The sequence below is a fragment of the Podarcis filfolensis genome (assembly GCF_964270895.1).
Source record: "Podarcis filfolensis genome assembly, chromosome: 6".
Taxonomy (NCBI): Eukaryota; Metazoa; Chordata; class Lepidosauria; order Squamata; family Lacertidae; genus Podarcis; species Podarcis filfolensis.
The window spans coordinates 94,774,105-94,794,066 of record NC_139609.1 but is presented as its reverse complement, the minus strand read 5'-3'; positions in this window follow the sequence as shown (position 1 = coordinate 94,794,066).

The window sequence follows — 19,962 nt, the reverse complement described above, 5'->3', positions numbered from 1 at the left end:
CCACGACTCTGGCGCTTTTTTCCCCTCCAAAATTTCATTGCAGACCTCCTTTAGTGGTTGAATTATCCAATCTTTCAAAGATCTATAATATTTTGAGGTTAAACCATCCAGCCCTGGAGATTTGCCCAACTGCATATTCTGGATGGCACCTTCCACCTCCTGTTCTGTTATTTTATAGTTCAACATTAACTTATTTTCTTGAGAGATTTTTTGTAGTCCATTTGTTTTCAAGGGGCTGGCCGGCTTTTATCTGCCTCGAGGCATAGGGCGGCCCTGGTCCACAGGTGACTCGCCTCTCCGGGCCTGGAGGCGAGCACTCCTCCTGCGGGAACTTAGTTCCCTCCGCCTCTCTGCCCTGAGCCTCTGCAGCTCAGGAGAGGCTGAAGGGCTACCAGACCCATAGGCAACCTCAGCTTCCCCTGACAGGGCTGAGAGTGGAGCACCTGCAGGCAATGGGTCCTCCATCACCTCAGGGGCCAGAGCAGACTCAGCTGGTGCCTGCACCTGAGGACCCAGCACAGGTGAGGACCCTTCAGGCTCATGCCCCAGCCCCGGCTCAGCTGGTTCTGGAGGCGGGGACTCCTGTGCAGGCTGGGATTCTTCAGGTTCAGCCTCTGAGTCCGAATCCCAGGCCATCACACAGGGGGTTGGACTAGATGACCCTGGGGGACCCTTGCAACTCTACAGCTCTACGATTCTATGATCTCCAGGTTATGCAATGCCGTTTGGTAAACACACAGAAAATGCATACAAAGATGTGTATTTTAGGGGACGAATGTGCACTCCGTGTCTTTAACCAAAATGCATTGATTGATTGATTGCACCTGGTCTTCTTTTTAAAAAAATAAAATAAAATTTGCCAAAGCCGCAAAGGAAAGTTCCTGTGGTTTAGCATATGCAAAGCTGATGCAGAGCGGAAACAGACCGGTCCATCCATCCCCTAACTCTGCCGCGTTACCATGACAGAACTTGGGGCGAGGGATGCAATATCCACCGTGTCTGCGCTCAGCTTCGCGGGTCGCAATTTGTGCTGGCCTGCGTGAGGAGGTGGGCTGACCTGTCCCACATATTATTAAGCCATTCCGCACCATATAGCAAGCAGGTACGCTTTCTAATTAAAGCAGATCTTGTTCCCTCTTCACCTGCTGACCCTCTTTCTTCCAGGATCTGATTGGAATCCCGGTTTCATTAGCCACGCTTGTAGTGATTAAAAAATAAATAAAGATCAAGCGCGTATTGAGCGGTATTATTTCTTAGATGGAAATATCATCCTCCGTGGGCGATGGGCTTTTCAAGTCCAAAAATACCTGCCGAACAGTATGACTCTTACCTTTTCTCTTTGGCTGCCTGTTCCATACAATTATTTTAAAAAGAGCCATCAGAGGACAATGGCTTCAGTTCACCTTCCTTAAGCCCCATCGCCTTCCTTTATTTTTACCAATCCCCTATGAAGTCAAGGCCTTTGGTGACAGCCCAGAGTGTGACCCTTCCACCCTTTTTTTTAAAAAATGTACTGATTTAATTAGACCCACTACCTGGAATTTTGCACCTTGTGTATCAGTTCCTCCTGACAGGTGAATGGTCTGGTTGCAGCACCTGAAACTGCGCACTGTTCTTAATATGAAATCAGGGGAAAGCCAGGAAAGGACAATTCCCAGCTGCTGCCTTCCTGCCCACCAGGAAGCATCATGTACTCCGGGAACAGGAAGACAACAACAACAACAATTTATTTACGGCTATTAGCCCATAAAATATGTACAAACATAAAAACACAGGGACATAAAAACAGATATATCCGACAACAGAAGGTGAACACCACGATGCAAGGGTGGGTCATTGAGCAGAGCCAAGTGACAGCTTGGGGCCAGGAGAGCTCCAAGGGATGGATCACAGAAAAGGAAAACTGAAGACGAACTCCGACATGCACTCTCATCATGACAGTCCGATTAGTTTTGATGTTGTTGTTGTTTTTTGGTGGTTTTTGAGTGTGAGATAACCGCATTCAGAAATCTCGCCACCTGCAGAGTTACAGAAGGATCTGTATCCTGCAAAAGCAGTGCGGCGTGTGACTCAACAGGCCTGCCAACCAAGCGCAGTAAAGCAGGACCCAGGAATTTAGCCCTGGCTATTCTATGTAGGGGACAGTTGAACATTATATGTGAAAGAGATTCAACAGTTTCCCCGTCACACACGCATAGCGGAGACACCAAACCCTTGGAAAATCTGTGGTTCAGCAGGTTCGATGGAAAGACATTGAACCTTGCACGAATAAATGCACGTCGGTGTGGTACTGATGAAAGAGATGACATGTATGATGGAAGGCCAAGTGGTGGGGTTATTCCGTGATACCTGGGGGAGCAGACACCACCACCCCTGGCGAGGTTGTGTTGATTTTCAATGTCCGCTAATCTTTGCTCAATAAGGCTTTTGGCTGAGCGTAAGTTCATCTTTAAGGAGTCCGCTGGGGAAATTCCAATGCTCAGAAGTTTGGCATGGATTTTTCCTACCCACGGATTGACAAAGACGTCCCGCCAGAGGCACTGAAAAAGGTAATGGTCGGGAAGCCTGTGCCAGCTGGACAGCCAATAGCCAAAGACTCGCTTCCAGATGACAGTCTCCAATGATGCAATCCTTAACTCCAGACGTATGGCTGCGTTGCTCACACACATGGGGAGTTTCAGGAGGCGACGGAGAAACTGATTCTGCAATGTCCCCAGTGATGTTAAATTGGACCCTGGGGCCCAGAGCGGGGCAGCATAACAGAGGGTGGAAACCACTTTTGCGTGGTATACCTTCAATGCAGAAGGGATGTCAGAGGCTCCGTCGGCCGCAAGAAATTGGAGTAGAGTATAAAGTATTGTTTTCCCTTTGTTTAGTAAATACTGTATCTGTGGCTTCCAGCTTAGATTGTAATGAAAAAAGACTCCCAGGTATTTAAATTTGAAAACCTGTTCTAATTGGACTCCATCTAACTTCCAGCTGTAAGTTTTCCGAGACCTGGTAAAGACCAGGACTTTAGATTTCCCATGGTTAATTGTCAGATGGTTAAGTTTGCAATAAGCCGCAAAAATCTTTAGAGCTCTGCATAAACCAACTCTAGAGTAGGAAAGGATCGCTGCATCGTCGGCATATAGGAGCAAAGGACAGCGAAAATCAGCTAGGCGGGGGGCATGAATGTTGGCTTGAGACTCGTTCAGAAAGAGCTTCATATCACTAATAAACAGGTTGAAGAGGAGTGGGGCCAAAATGCAGCCTTGGCGCACACCTCTATTTATTGGGACCTCGTTGGATAGGTTTCCCGCCGGTGTGAGTCTCACTCTAGCCGACGACCCATGGTGTAATTGGGTTATAAGCCATAACAGTCTTCTATCTATTCCCCATCTCTCTAATTTCTTCCATAGGCAATTTCTTGGGATACTGTCGAAGGCAGCCTTTAGGTCTATAAAAGCGACACATAGGCGCCCCCGACTCGGGGCAGAATATTTTCTGGCAAGATACATGATTACCATATGGTCAAAACAGGAAGACAGCTCCCATTTGCTCAGGAAACAGTGGAATCTGGGGACAAACCATCGCTCAGTGGTGGAGCATCTGCTGTAAATGCAGAAAATCTCATGTTCAATCCCCAAATTCTCCAGGTAGCGTGGGAATGTTAAGGATAGTAGGGAAGGATATATTGAATAAGTGTTATCCTTCCTTCACTCACGCTAGCGAGTGACGTAGCAGAGCAAATGCCCCTCAATATAGCTGGAAGCTAGTTTGCAGATTCATTTGAATCTCTTAATTAAGATTATTTCCTGGTGTCTCCTTTGATCCCTCTTAAAAGAATAAGGACACAAGAGCCTTTCTGAGCAAAGTAACAAAAAGTTTACTCACATTTCACTTCACAATATGATTCCTGAAAGGCAGGCTTTTCTTAATACAGTGGTACCTCGGGTTAAGAACTTAATTCGTTCTGGAGGTCCATTCTTAACCTGAAACTGTTCTTAACCTGAGGTACCACTTTAGCTAATGGGGCCTCCTGCTGCCACCGCGCCATTGCTGCACAATTTCTGTTCTCATCCTGAAGCAAAGTTCTTAATCTGAGGTAATATTTCTGGGTTAGCAGAGTCTGTAACCTGAAGTGTATGTAACCCGAGGTACCACTGTATTTCTGGGTTAGCGGAGTCTGTAACCTGAAGCGTATGTAACCCGAGGTACCACTGTAGTTGCACAATAAACCGTGAGTTCATCTGATAGGGAGGCTGAACTCATGAGCTGCTGGCCGAGAGCCAGCAGACAGCAAAATTACATTAAGGCAACAAAATGGCTGCAGGAGAGCAGCATGGCAGCAAAAGAACGGCAACAAGACAGTATGGAGAAGACAGACGAACTGAGAACATGGCTTTGTGACGTGGCTCTTTTGTGGAGCCTGCCAGAGCCACGCTCATCTCCCAGGTCACATGCAGGGAGAGGAAGCTCCAGACTAGTCTAAGAGGAAGTTACCCTGACTAGATGTCCCCCTGCCTGTGCCCACTCTAGGGAAATAAGGAATGCTGCATCTGACTGCACCAATGGATTACATCCCACAAGTAGGACTTGGAGAGCTGAAATCCAGAAGAGCTGCTTCCAGTCATAGAAGAGTTGGCAGGGACCCTGAGGATCTTCTAGTACAACCACCTGCAATGCAGGGATCGATTTCCACTTTTTTTTTAAAGAGACAATTGCAACCTCCCTCGGCCATGCATTCTGGAGCAGATGGGAGCTGGTAGTTCTGCAGAGTCTGGCTGGCTAATAGTTCCCCACACTCTTCCTGGAGCATCAACACTCAGATAATTGAGGTGCGGTTAGTGTGGGCTGCTCAGAGGCAATACCTGGACTTGACAAAGGAGCGTTAATAGCCTGGTGTTTCCATGGGAACGAACTGTTAGGCCATTTCCATGAATGGCTAGGAAATACCTGAAAGGGGGCCAAAACAAAGACCTCTCCCCTCTCCCCCCCTCCTCACTGCCCAGATAAGGATGCAATCCAGGTTTCTCTGCATTAAAAGAGATGGCAGCTTGAGAGGCTGACTGAGAGAGGCACCAATAACTGAACCTGGGCTCTGTAAACATTTCAGGGACCCTCAAGATCTGAAGTAGGGCCAGGAGACTTTGGCTGATCATTGGAGTGTTTAAGCTGCACTTCTGCATAGGTTCAATAGGTACAACATATGTTGTTTAGTTGTTTAGTCGTGTCCGACTCTTCGTGACCCCATGGACCAGAGCACGCCAGGCACTCCTGTCTTCCACTGCTTCCCGCACTTTGGTCAAACTCATGCTGGTACCTTCGAGAACACGGTCCAACCATCTCGTCCTCTGTCGTCCCCTTCTCCTTGTGCCCTCCATCTTTCCCAACATCAGGGTCTTTTCCAGGGAGTCTTCTCTTCTCATGAGGTGGCCAAAGTCTTGGAGTCTCAGCTTCAGGATATGTCCTTCCAGTGAACACTCAGGGCTGATTTCCTTCAGAATGGAGAGGTTTGATCTTCTTGCAGCCCCTGGGACTCCAGCACCATAATTCAAAAGCATCAATTCTTCGGCGATCAGCCTTCTTTATGGTCCAGCTCTCACTTCCCTACATCACTACTGGGAAAACCATAGCTTTAACTATACGGACCTTTGTCGGCAAGGTGATGTCTCTGCTTTTTAAGATGCTGTCTAGGTTTGTCATTGCTTTTCTCCCGAGAAGCAGGCGTGTTTTAATTTCCTGACTGCTGCCACCATCTTCAGTGATCATTGAGCCCAAGAAAGTAAAATCTCTCACTGCCTCCAGTACATATGTATGTACATATGCCTCCAGTACATATGTTCATATGTATATGTACAACATACAAGTAAACACAAATATTACCAAACACCAGTAGCAGACCCTCCAAATGTCCCTATTTTTTAGGGACAGTCCTAGATTTACAGAAGCCGTCCCGGTTTCTGATTTACTAATCCTGGAATGTCCCACTTTTCCTTAGGACGTCCCTATTTTCATTGGAGAAATGTTGGAAGGTATGGAGTTGTGCAACCCCTGAGGCAAAGAGATTAGTAACTATACAACCTTTAGAAGACATCTGAAGGCAGCACTGTAAAAGGAAGTTTAATGTTGTTGTTATTATTATTATTATTATTATTATTTTATTATATGTTGGAAGCTGCTCTGAGTGGCTGAGACACCCAGAGTCAGATGGGCGGGGTATAAATATTATTATTATTATTATTATTATTATTATTATTATTATTATTGAATAGGACATCTCTATTTTCACTGGAGAAGCATTGGAGGGTATGCAATAGGCCACCCATGATGTGTTTCCAAAGGGAAGAAAGTCTAAGCCAGATCTGCACCCCTGGAACTGTTTTCCAGTTATCCTGTCTTAATGCCAGTTAAACCTCTAGGAAGGAGTGGAGCCACTGTAAAACACTGCTTCCAATACCCATCCCACAGAGTTGGTCTAGGAGGACACCACGGTCTATGGCACTGGTTCCCAATCTTTTTGGTATGGTGACCCACAAGTCCAAATTCACTTGTGCTGATGACCCATCAGTTTATCATCACATGAAATTTGGACCTTGGGTCTTTGGCAGTCATCAGCTGCATGGAAGTTTACCTGTTTTTTAACCATTACTTCAGGTATCAAAGCAAAAAATTACCTAACACCCCTATTAATGTGGGATTTGTTGGAATATTTATACTGCTTACAAAATTATTTGCAGGTTTTTTTTACGGGAATGCAAGAACACCAGTCATCTGATTGCAAGATGTGTGTTTCATAAACTATGAAAAGTATTCTAAAAATACATGGCTACACAACCGCCATAGCTGTCAACGTTTCCCTTTTTTAAAGGGAAATTCCCTTATTCCGATTGGATTCCTCACAAGAAAAGGGAAAAGTTGACAGCTATGCAACCCGTGTAAGATATAACTAAATATTTTTAATAGTTGTATTTGTGATAAGGCGATTGATAGGGTGGCGTGGTCAAGGAGTTCATAAATGATACAAATTACCTCCATCTATTTCAGTCTGGGTTCAGCTGTGCTTCTGGGACTGAATCAGCCTTGGTCATCCTAATGGATGGTGGCAGATAACTCAATGAAGATGGCAATCCATTGTGTGGCAGCCGTAAAAAAAAAGGCGAATTCCATCCTTGGGATCATTAGGAAAGTAACTGAAAAGAGCACTGCCAATATTGTAATATCATTTACAAATTTACGGTGGGTTGGCAGTTGGCATATTCTGTACCTTTCTGGTAACCTCACCACAAAAATGATATTGCAGAGTTGGGAAAGGTTCGGGAAATAGGCACCCAAATGCTACTGTATGAAGTCATTGACGTTACATGTCCTGGTCTGAGCAAAGCAAATTAATTTTGTCCTATTCGCATATGTCAGCTGTGATGTGATGCTGAGCAAAGTCTGAGAACACAGAATCATGGAATCATAGAGTTGGAAGGTACCTAAGGGTCTAGTCCAGCCCCCTGCAATGCAGGAATCTCAGCTAAAGCATCCAAGACAGATGGCCATCCAACTTCTGCTTAAAAATCTCCAAGGAAGGAGAGTTCACCACCTCCTGGGGGAGACCATTTCACTGTCAAACAGCTCCTTTTCAGAAAGTTCTTCCTGATGCTTAGTCGGAATCTCCATTCTTGCAACTTGAAGCCATTGCTTCAAGTCCTACCCTTCAGAGCAGGAGAACACAAGCCTGTTCCCTCTTCCATGTGACAGCCCTTGAGATATTTAAAGATGGCTCTCATATTTCCTCTTAGTCTCCTCTTTCCCAGGCTAAACGTACCCAGCTCCTTCGATTGTTCCCCATAAAGCTTGGTTTCCAGATCCTTGATCATCTTCATTGTCCTCCAATGCACATGTTATGGCTTATCGGCATCCTTCTTAAATTGTGGTGCCAAGAACTGGACACGGTATTCCAGGTGTGGTCTGACCAAGGCAGAACTGAGTGGTACTATCACGATTACAGTCATACCTCATGTTACGTTTGCTTCATGTTACGTTCTTTCAGGTTACGTCCCGTGGTGACCCGGAAGTACCGGAAAGATTACTTCCAGGCTTCACCGCTCACTCATGCACAGAAGTGCTAAATCGCGCTTCGCGCATGCGCACAAGCGCCAAATTGTGCCGTGCACCTGATACGGCGCTTCAGGTTGCGCTCGTTTCGTGTTGCGAACGGGCCTCTGGAACGGATCTCATTCGCAACCAGAGGTACCACTGTACTTCCCTTGTTCTGGACACTAGACTTCTGTTGATGCAGCCTAGAATAGCATCTGCCTTAGGAGACTTATCTGTAGCAAGTGTATGTGTGAGTGGGTGTGTAATCACTCAATATTAATCAACGGGTGACCCTCGTGCATTTGAAGCCCGAGGGGAAATGGTGCCTTGTTGATCTTTCGAAAGAGGATTTCCACAAGGAAGAAAATGAAGGCTTTACCTGCTCCGACTGCCTGATGCCACTATGAACATGTCCGCGGCTTTTGAAAGCCATTGCTCGACCCCCTGCCCCCTCATTAGCTCACCCACCTACCTGAGGGGGTCAACATCTATGGAATTGTCTTCTGCAAACCACTCTGCCTGGAGTTGCTTGGCATGTGTCAAAGGCTAGCCATGCGGAGGAGCGAAGTGGTGCAGTTCAGAGCTGCCACCCCTCGCCTTTCTTGATGGGTTTCATGTGACGAGAGAGAGAGAGAGAGGAAAAAAAACACGTCGGATCTAACTCTCCAATTTGATCATAGGGGAATCTGACGGCACGCCGACGCTCTCCACGTTGCAAACAAGCCCAGCTGTCACTTGTGCTGCTTCTCCCAGAGACGCCCCAGTTACTGCATAATTGCATTCTTAACAACACTGTATTAGATACGGAGGCTGAGCACCCAACGTCTGCGACTGTTATCGCTGCCAGTAATAGAGTTGCCGTCCCCTGCTAATATCATCCCGCGCGCACGACACAGTGACAAAACACCCCGTGCCAATCCCGGGTTCACTCAAGCGTCGGCCATGTCATTTGATGGTCAGGCGGAAGTTGGAAGTGAAATGATACACTCTTCAGAGTGGGGTGGGGAGAAATTGCTGGGTTTCATTTGCCTCCGTTGTGATGGCAGGAGAGAAGTGAGGGTGAAAAGGAAAGGGAGTGGTCTTCCTCTCTTCACCCCAGTACCTCCCCACCCTCCAGAATTTCACGTGGGCATCTGGGCAGGGTTACTATTAGGCTATAAAGCCCTTAACAACTTGGGACCCTAGAATCCTAGAGTTGGAAGCGAAACCCAAGGATCATCTAGTCTGAAATATACTCGGAGTCGAGAGTAGATTTCATGCTCTTTATTCTGCTCATATTGGTAAGGAGGAATGGAAGTTCCCCCAGAATGTCTTCTTTATATACATTATTTACACAATGGGCCCCATGTGATTGGCTAATTCTGGGATTCACCTGTAGGCCAATCAGGTTGCGGATTCACTTCCACCTGGAGCTGGATGGGGTGGCTCCTGTGGACCAATCAAACTGCTGCATTCTGAATCATATTGTTCTAGGACCAATCAGACTGCTGCCTTTTGGATCCTATTCAACTCAGTACATAACATAGTCCAACCCCCTTGCAATGCAGCGAGGGACTAGTTCACCAACAAGATCGTCTTACCCATATGCGCCCACTTAACTGCTTCAGTTGTTGGAACTGGCACTGTTACAGCTTCTGCATAATGCCCGTTCTGCATTTGAACTTTTAGTGTGTCAGCACCAGAGGCAGATATTAGGGTGACACAGCAGGGTGCTGAGCCGGGGGGGGGGGCTGCTGTCCCCCTCCTACCCAAACCCTGATAAGCCCAGCTTCAGGAAGGAAACGGGAGGGCTCTAGGACCCTGCCAGAGCCCTTGTGCCTTCTTCCCAAAGCCCGAGGGCTGGGATGTGTGTCAAATTTTGGCCTTGTTCAGGGCACCGTATTACCAAGGTCTGCCCCATGCCAGCACCTACATGCTGGAACTCCTTGCCTACTGATACCAGGCAGGCACATTCACTGTCCTCTTTTCAGTGCCTGCTAAAACCATTTGCCTCCTCAGGTGCTTAGGAAGTTGGTGTGAGTTTTAATCTGTTTGTAGTTGTTATTCTATGGGACACAGGTGGCGCTGTGGGTTAAACCACAGAGCCTAGGGCTTGCCGATCAGAAGGTGGGCAGTTCGAATCCCCGCGACAGGTTGAACTCCCGTTGCTCAGTCCCTGCCCCTGCCAACCTAGCAGTTCGAAAACACGTCAAAGTGCAAGTAGATAAATAGGTACTGCTCCGGCGGGAAGGTAAACGGCGTTTCCGTGCACTGCTCTGGTTCGCCAGAAGCAGCTTAGTTTTGCTGGCCACATGACCCGGAAGCTGTACGCCAGCTCCCTTGGCCAGTAAAGCGAGATGAGCGCCGCAACCCCAGAGTCGGTCACGACTGGACCTAATGGTCAGGGGTCACTTTACCTTTACCTTTAGTTGTTATTCTAACTTTTTAAAGGTTTAAATCAGTCTTACTGATACAGTGATACCTCGGGTTAAGAACTTAATTCGTTCTGGAGGTCCATTCTTAACCTGAAACTGTTCTTAACCTGAGGTACCACTTTAGCTAATGGGACCTCCTGCTGCTGCTGCTGCTGCCGCTGCGCCACCGCCACACGATTTCTGTTCTCATCCTGAAGTTCTTAACCCGAGGTACTATTTCTGGGTTAGCGGAGTGTATAACCTGAAGCGTATGTAACCCAAGGTACCACTGTACTTCTTACTGATAATATTACTGTATTCGTAAACCGTTCTGAGGGTTTTTTGTCTTACAATCAAGTGTGGTGTGCATTTTATGAAACAGACGAACAAATTTCTATATCCTTGGTCACCTTGCCAGCTTGACTGTGTGGAAAGAAGGTGCGAGGTTCGATCCCAGCTGAGTGCCTCCTGTAGCAAGGGCTTCCAAAATTGTCTCAGCCAGTGGCGGTGCTGGAGTCAGGCATAGGTCCGCAGTAAAACACTAAAACACCCAAGACCAGTGAAGTTAACGCTTATGAAATATACTCAGAGTCGCAAAGTGATTTCATGCTCTTTATTCAGCTCATCGTGGTGAGGAGGAATGAATTAATGTCCCCTCAAAGTATCTGCTTTATATACATTATTTACACAATGGGCTGCACATGATTGGCTAATTCCGGAATTCTACTGTAAGCCAATCAGGTTGTGGATTCACTTCTATCTGGAGCATGATTGGGTGGTTCCTGCCAACCAATCATACTGCTGCATTGTTCTAGGACCAATCAGACTGCTGCATTCTGAATCCTATTGTTCTAGGACCAATCAGACTGCTGCCTTTTGGATCCTATTGTTCTAGGACCAATCAGACTGCTGCAGTTTGGATCCTATTCAACTCAGTACATAACAGCTTAATTGAAGGAAACAAAGCACAGCTCAGGAACTCTTCCCAGGAGGTCTTGCTCCAATTAAGCAGTTTCAAGGACTGAAGGTCCCCACCTTCCTTCTGCCCAGGACAGAAGCTTGCAACATCCCATTTTTCCCCAGGATGATGAGCATCAGGATGCTGTCAGCGGCTCCCGGCTGGTTGCCCAGGAAAGTATAATAATAATAATAATAATAATAATAATAATAATAATAATAAAAAAATTCCCGGTTTAAAAAACAGGCTCAGGGGGGCTAACAACAAATTTAAAACACTTAATTATAAAAGCAGCATAAAATACAGTATAAAAACACGAATAACAATAAAATTCAAAGTTCAGAAATCAATTTAGGGAAAATCCATCTAATAAGCATTAGATAATCCCCAGGGCTAGCTGGCTGAATTGGTCCTACTTGGGCCAGCGAGGAGGCCAGGGGAGAATTAGCTGTGGGGTCTCAGAGCGGGTGATCTTCATAAAAGGGGAGGGGGAGGGAAGAGAAGGGAAATAAAAGATCAGGCTGAATTCAAATTAAAGATCAGGTGGAACAGCTCTGTCTTACAGGCCCGACGGAAGGAGGTTAAATCCTGAAGGGTCCTAGTCTCATGCGACAGAGCATTCCACAAGGTCAGAGCCATCACTGAGAAGGCCCTGGCCCTGGTGGAGGATAGTCTGACTTCCTTAGGGCCCGGGACCTCTAAATTATGGTTATTCGTTAAGGTCCTCTGCGGGGCATACCAGGAGAGGCGGTCCCATAAATACGAGGGCCCTAAGCCACAAAGGGCTTTAAAGGTCAAGACCAGCACCTTGAACCTGACCGATACTCCACTGGGAGCCAGTGCAACTGGTAAAGACAAGGGAAAGTTTCTTACCATCCTTTTTTATTTCAGTCTTTACAGAGAGAGGCTATAGAACCCAGCCTCTTAGATAATGTCATTACCCTGAGTGAATCTCCACCCCTCCCCATCTCTCCCACTTCCCTGTTTGTCATTGTCATCGTCTCTTCTACGGGTCCTGCTGCATGCCCTCTGTCTTTGAGCTCTTTGCTTTCCTACTTTCAAGGCTCGCCAGGTTCTGGGAGATGGAGGGTCTGGAATGCTTTCTAATGACAGTGTGTCAGCTGTGTGTTGTTCTGGCTGTCTCGTGATTTCCCAGCTTTTCCCCTCTGAGCTGCTACCTCCCTCAAACCCCTGCTATAAATCTATACAGTGGTACCTTGGGTTAAGAAGTTAATTCATTCTGGAGGTCTGTTCTTAACCTGAAACTGTTCTTAACCCGAGGTACCACTTTAGCTAATGGGGCCTCCCGCTGCCGCCGCGCGATTTCTGTTCTCATCCTGAAGCAAATTTCTTAACCCGAGGTACTATTTCAGGGTTAGAGGAGTCTGTAACCTGAAGCATCTGTAACCTGAGGTACCACTGTACTGTCTTCCTCTTCTTCCTCTCTGGAAGGGTCAGAATGGGGAGGCAGTCTCCACCATTCCTCCTCTGCCCAGTCCCTGACAACGAGGAACCATTGGTGAGCACTCTTTGGGTTTGGTCAATCCACCAGCTTGAAATCCACCCAACAGCCTCTTCATTTAGACCACATTTCACCAGCTTTTCCACAAGAATGTCACAAGGAACTTTGTCAAAAGCCTTCCTGAAATCAAGACGCACCACATTCACAGCATTTCCCTGATCCACGAAGCTTGTAACTCTATCAAAAAAAGAAATGAGATGCGTCTGGCATAACTCGTTTTTGAGAAAACCATGCTGCGTCTTAGGAATCCCAGACTGACTGTTTAATTATCGGTTCCGAGACCTTTCCTGGTATCAATGTCAGGCTGACTGGTTGGTAGCTACCTGGTCTTATTTTCCCTGTTTTTGAAGATGGGGACCATCTTTGCCCCCCGGCAGTTGATCAATCCATTAACAACCTTGTGTCCTTGAAGACTGTCCGACTATTTGATATTTCCTCCTCCCCTTGATCCAAATTTATTTATTCATTTAGAAACTTTTTTGGTATCTAACTAGTTACAAATCTGAGATCATTATAAGCTATTAATAAGCCTGGCAATCTCTTCGGTGAAGTTCCGCAGGATTACGGTTTTCATATTTGGGGAATAAAGGATTCAGAGAACTGATTAAAGATTACTCAATTTCCAGTAGTCGAAGAAGCAATGCAGAATGATAAGATACGTTGTTGTGAATATTTACAAGTCTGAAATATAGTATTAACTTTTATAAGGAAGAATGGGGTGCTGAGAAAATCACCAGACTTTGAAAATGTAATCGTAAAGAAATTACCTAAGATGTGTTGTTAAAGTTCATCGCAAATGGGAATGAGCAAAGGATTCTATGATAAATTGGTCTCAGAACATAGGAAATAAGCATAGGCATGTGTGAGAAATTATGGAGAAAAAATATCATACATTTTCTCTGAACACAAATATAAGACAAAATTGTTTCACAGTTATGGTACGATGGCATCTGACTCCTGTAATTATTGGAGCAATAAATAAATTGCATTCAAAAATACGTTGGAGGTGCAAAAAGCAGAACGGAACACTTTGCCATATGTGGTGGACTTAGAGTTACACAAAGAAATTCTGGAAGGTTATTATTTTTAATTTTTTAAGGAAAATGTATCATCTGCTACACCAAAGAGCTCCCTAAGCCTTGTATAGAATAAAACCTGTAGATAAAACTCATCTTAAATCCACAACACTATTTTTTTAAAAGCCTATGCATTAAATAATTATCCTTCACAGATAAAATAAGTAAACCTTTCTAAGCAAATATAACTTTTTAAATGAATATATTTTATATAATATGACAAAATTAATTGTCTCGGTAGGCATGCTGAAATAAGCAAGTTTTCAGCAGGTGTCTAATACAATTTAGCAAGGCAACCTGCCTAAGATTATTACAGAAGCTGTCACAAATTGAGAGCAATGAAGGGGCATGATAAAAGTAACAAAATCCTAATAAATGTATTCGTGATTCCCCATTTGCTAATATGCTTAATAGTTTGTCTCCTATCTCTGTATGTTAACTCATGTAAAGCTTTATTGTGAGGTCTGTTGGTTGAATCAATTGATTGATTGATTGATTGATTGATTGATTAAAGTGCCTGGATTCTTTTGTCTGAATCTCTGCTTTGGGTCCCTCAGTCTTGTTAATCAGATGAGAAATAGAAAGAGATGGGAGCAGATTGCCACAGGCAGGATCCAGTAAGAATGTGTTTTAATTAAGGTAATAACAAGACCTCGTCAATTGTCCCGGTGCTGTTGACCTTCTTGGACTAGAATGCCAGAAGGCAGAAGCAGAATAATTGAGCAATCTAGTGGAATTCCACCTACACAGAACAGCTGTGTTAGACAGAAATCCAACCGATGCAGTTTTCGCTGTGACACCAGAACAGTGAGGGATACTGAATTTCTGCCAGCTGCATGAATGAGGAGGGGGAACAGAATGATGCCATGGGGGTGGGTGGGCCTGAGGCTGGATAAAGAGGATTGCCATTTCTCCTATTTGCTCCCAGGGGAGACAACACAGCAACAGAATCTAGGAAGGGAGTCAGCCTAGCTACAAGTGCAGCTTTCTCCCAATTGAAGCATATGTTTGAGGACCAGGACATTCGCAGGGAAGCAAAAATGCTTGTTTACAAAGCTATTGTATTACTAGCTTTACTGTATGCTTGCGAAACGTGGAACACTTATAAACGCCATCTCCAACTCCTCAAAAGATTCCATCATCGGTGTCTCCGAAAAATTGTACACATCACTTGGGAAGATAGGCAAACTAATACCAGTGTACTGGAAGAAGCAAAGATCACCAGTGTTGAAGCAATGAGCCTTCAACGTCAACTTTGTTGGACTGGTCATGTTGTGCTGATGCCTGATTATTGTCTTCTAAAGCAACTACTCTATTCCGAACTTAAAAATGGAAAGTGTAAAGCTGGTGGTCAACAAAAGAGGTTTAAAGACTGTCTAAAGGCAAATCTTTAAAAAGGTAGTATAAAAACCGACAACTGGGAAACACTGGCCTGCAAGTGCTCCAATTGGAGAACAGCCTTTACTAAAGGTGTCATGGACTTTGAAAAAGCACGAACTCAGGACACATGGGAGAAACGCGCTAGGAGGAAGGCACATTTGGCAAACCCTCACCATGATCAACTCCCGCCCGGAAACCTATGTCCCTGCTGTGGAAGGACGTGTGGATCCAGAATTGGCCTCCACAGTCACTTACGGACACACCGCTAAGACTGTGCTCATAGAAGACAATCTTACTAAGCTACGAGGGATCGTCAAAGAAGAGATGAGAAGAAGTGCAGGAGCCAGAGAGAATGAGAAGGCACAGCCTGGTCATCCAGGACCTATCAAGGTCCCCGTTGCTGGAAACAGATGCATTATTATTACTGTTATTATTATTATTATCATCATCCATATCCCACCTTTCTCTCAGACCAGGACTGAAGACAGCTTCCACAAATTAAAACAACACAGATAATATGCAAAAGCTAAAAACATATAACAGATAATTTTTAAAAAGCAATTAAACTCAAACAGAATTAAAGCAATATACAGTAAAGAAAACTAAATCTAAGCTAATAAAAAGAACACAGCCTTTTCCTTGAAATACACTCAGTTCCTAAGGGCCTGGTGGAACGAGAAAGTCTTCTCTGAATAGCAGAAGGATAGCAAGAAGGGAGCCAGTCTGGCTTCTCTAGGGAAGGAGTTCCAAAGTCTGGGAGCAGCCGCTGAGAAGGCCCTCTCCTGTATCCCCACCAAGGATGCAGACACACACACCTTGCCCGCCCACAATACAGTGAGCATGTGCAGACTTGGCAATCTCAAGAGGCAAGGGAATCTTGTGAGTAAGCACATCTTGCCCTGTCTTTAAAAGCTTGGCGAGTGGATATGCCTCACCCATTGGGACAGCTCCATTGCTTCTGTGCAGATCTGAACATCCTTTGGACCACTGCCCTCAGCCCGGCTGGCCTCATTTTTCTTGCGGGGGGTTGGTCTAGATGGCCTTTGGTGATCCCTTCCAACCGCACAGTTCCATAGTTCAATGATCTTGCCTGAGCGTAGCAGCTGCTTTGACTCATTACCTGTCTCCAAGTCTCCTCTGCCCCTACAAAGACCTCTTCCTTATTCTCGGGGAAAGGCCTCTTTTCACCATGGTCTGGGCAGCTGCTGTTAAAAGCAGGGAAATACTGCCAGGAAATAAATATATCAGCCCTGATTGACTGGGGACCAACTTGGCTCTTGTTGGAAGTGCCCAATTGAACAGCTGGGCGAAAGGTTGCGCTGCTGTGCAGGCGCCCCAGAAGAGCCACTTGGGGACAAAATAATTTCACCGCTCTCACTTGTCATGGACCAATCAACAGCTGTCATCCGCAGATCCAAGCTGCTGCTGCTACTGCCTATACCAAGCAGTAAATTTGCTTTCCAAGATACCTCCCTGTCGCCACTAGCAGAAAAAGCGTCCCTGTGTAGGTGGTGGCGAGACATTGATAATTCTGTGCAATCAACATCAGCCAGCAAAGGGCCTGGCTCAGCGGTGGAGCATCTGTTTCACACGCAGAGGGTCCCTGATTTAATCCCCAGCATCTCCAGGAAGGGCTGGCATGAGACTCCCTGCCTGTATCTGCTGCCCATCCTTGCAAATTGGCCAATGGCCTGACTCAGGCAGGTTCCTATGTTCCTAGGTAACTGCAGCAGAATTGGGAATTAGCTGAAAACCTTTATTGCTAAAACCTGGCAGGAGTAAGTTAAAACTGGCCAAGTCAAGGGGGAGTTAGGAAAGAGCATTATCTGCAAAGTTGATAATGGAAGCACTTTCGAGATAACACTTTGCAATTCAGGATAAATTCAGCGCGCAGAGAGGAAAAAGGAATCAAGGTGTTACACACAGACAAGGCACTGACTGGGCTTCCCTTGGTGCAGCACAGCTTCAGTTGACAGACAGTTGGATGCATAGTTCCAGGAATGGGGGCGGAACTGGGTTTGGTTTGCATTCTGCTGCCAACCCACTGAACCAATGCATCTCAAAACAATAAGCCAACCAAAATAATCAGCAACCCTTCAAAATCCAGATTTCCCTGGATTTTGGGATTCAGTTTTCCAGCCGAATAACACGTGCAACAATGAGTGATTGGGAGGGAAGGGAAAAATGCATTGCATTTGGAGAAATTGTTAAGCAAAAATGCAATCAAAAATGTGCAGATTAAGAGAAATGTTCTCTGTAAGACTGAAGAATTTTCACAGTGGGTGGAACTACACACAAGGGGGGGGGAATGCTATAAATAAGTCAGAAATTAAATTGCTATAACACAAGAAAAAATGCTTTGGAAAATCACAACGAATTTTTCTTTGCTCTCCAGCGCCATCTGGTGTTGAATATAAAGCTTTCAAAACATGGTTTTTTGACTAATGTAGCTGAGTCCAATGACTTTTTTAAACAGAAGAACAGAAATAAAGAGTAAATTCGCAAACTGGTAGAGAAATGTGGGGAACTGAACTGGGAAAATGAGGAACTGAGAGCAACCAAAACGGACAAATCTGCCCATCCTTGCTACCTTGTATTTTAGGACTGCTGAGGGAGTGCAGGATCAGAGCCTTGCCATTCTGATGGGAGTCCAAACAGATCAAGCAAGTGGAAGGGCAGAAAAACATGAACTGGGAGCTGGGAAATGGAGCTCACTTGTGGAATTGAATTTCGGAGTTTGGAGAAAGTGAGATCTGTCCGAGGTTTCTGCCATGACGTCTGATTGATGAATAGTTACGGGTACGTAGCCGTGTTGGCCTGCCATAGTCCAAACAACAACAACAAAAATTCCTTCCAGTAGCACCTTAGAGACCATCTAAGTTTGTTATTGGTATGAGCTTTCGTGTGCATTTATATTTTGATTGATGAATGTCTTCCCCCCCAGGACAAACAAGCCATGATGCAGCTCCAGTCCTGATGTCACACACACTGATGCATGATAATAATAATAATAATAATAATAATAATAATAATAATAATAATAATGCCAAACTAAAAGTTTAATGTAACATTTTTGCCCTTATCTAGGTTCATTCACTGGTCATTGCCAACCGTTACCTATCGGAGATAGTAACCTCACAATTTAATACAGTCATACCTCAGGTTACAGACGCTTCAGGTTGAGTTTTTTTGGGTTACGGACCCGCTGAAACCCGGAAGTACCGGAATGGGTTACCTCTGGGTTTCGGGGTTGCGCAGGCGCAGAAGCGCTAAATTGCGGTTTGCGCATGCGCAGAAGGGCTAAATTGTGCTTTGCACATGTACAGAAGTGCCGAATCACAACCTGCGCGTGTGCAAATGTGCCGCTGCAGGTTGCGAAAGCTGCGGGTTGTGAACGTGCATCATAAATAGAGGGCCACAGTACAAGACTAGGGGGCCACAGAGGGAAGTGAGAAGTGAGGGGGGAAATCATTTTTTACTTTGAAAAATCCTGACTGCCTGGCTATCTGCTTGGCAAATCACAAGTGGGTAAAGGGGCAGCCCACCATGTGTCTTTTCTTGGAGAGGTTCTGGTTTGTTTCTGGCAGAAGAGGGTGATTGCTGAGGCTCCCGTTTTGACTAGTGGAGGCCATGATCCAGGACCCCCACGTCAGGCGAGCGAGGTGGATGGGTGGCAATGGGTAGGGCTGGGCGAGACAGAGCTGCTTGTTGCTGCCGCCAGTGCTGGGCCTGGTGGCAGCCTGGGCCTGACTCTGCAAGGCACAGCGTGCAATCCACCTCAGCGCCTAGGGGATCAGGGCCTTTGGATGTTACCAAGGGGCGCAGAGCCCGTCAGCAGCATCGGCCCAGCTCTACAAGGCATGGGGTAAAATCCATCTCAGCGCCTAGCCGAGTAGAGATGTCTAGTGCTGCTGACTTGCATCTACAGTCATACCTCAGGTTGAATGTGCTTCAGGTTGAGTGCTTTCGGGTTGCGCTCTGCGGCAACCCAGAAGTAACGGAGTGCGCGCATGTGCAGATGCTCAAAATGACATCGCACGCATGTACGGAAGTGGCAAAACGCGACCTGCTGACATGCTGTCGCGTTTACATTCTGTTCAGGATACGAATGGGGCTCCGGAACGGATCCCGTTCGCATTCCGAGGTACCACTGTAGTAAATAACTAAGTGTCTACTCAGAAGAAAGCCACACTGAATTCAGTGGGCCTTACTCCCAGGTACGGGTGTGGGGGGCTACAGTGTTTTATCTAGGCAGCCAGGGCTTCCCTAAACAGGGCCGCCTTCAGTTGTCTTTTAAAAGTAAAATAGTTGTTTATTGCCTTGACATCTGCTGGGAGGGCGTTCCACAGGGCAGGCGCCACCACCAAGAAGGCCCTCTGCCTGGTTCCCTGTAACCTCACTTCTCGCAGCGAGGCAACCGCCAGAAGGCCCTCTGCGCTGGACCTCAGCCTCCAGGCAGAACGATGGGGGGGCAGAACCTTAGATTTGTATTGATTTTTATTTATTTGGGAGGGCAGCTGCCCCCCTACCTTTCCTACGTCCATGGGGAGTGGATGAGCACAG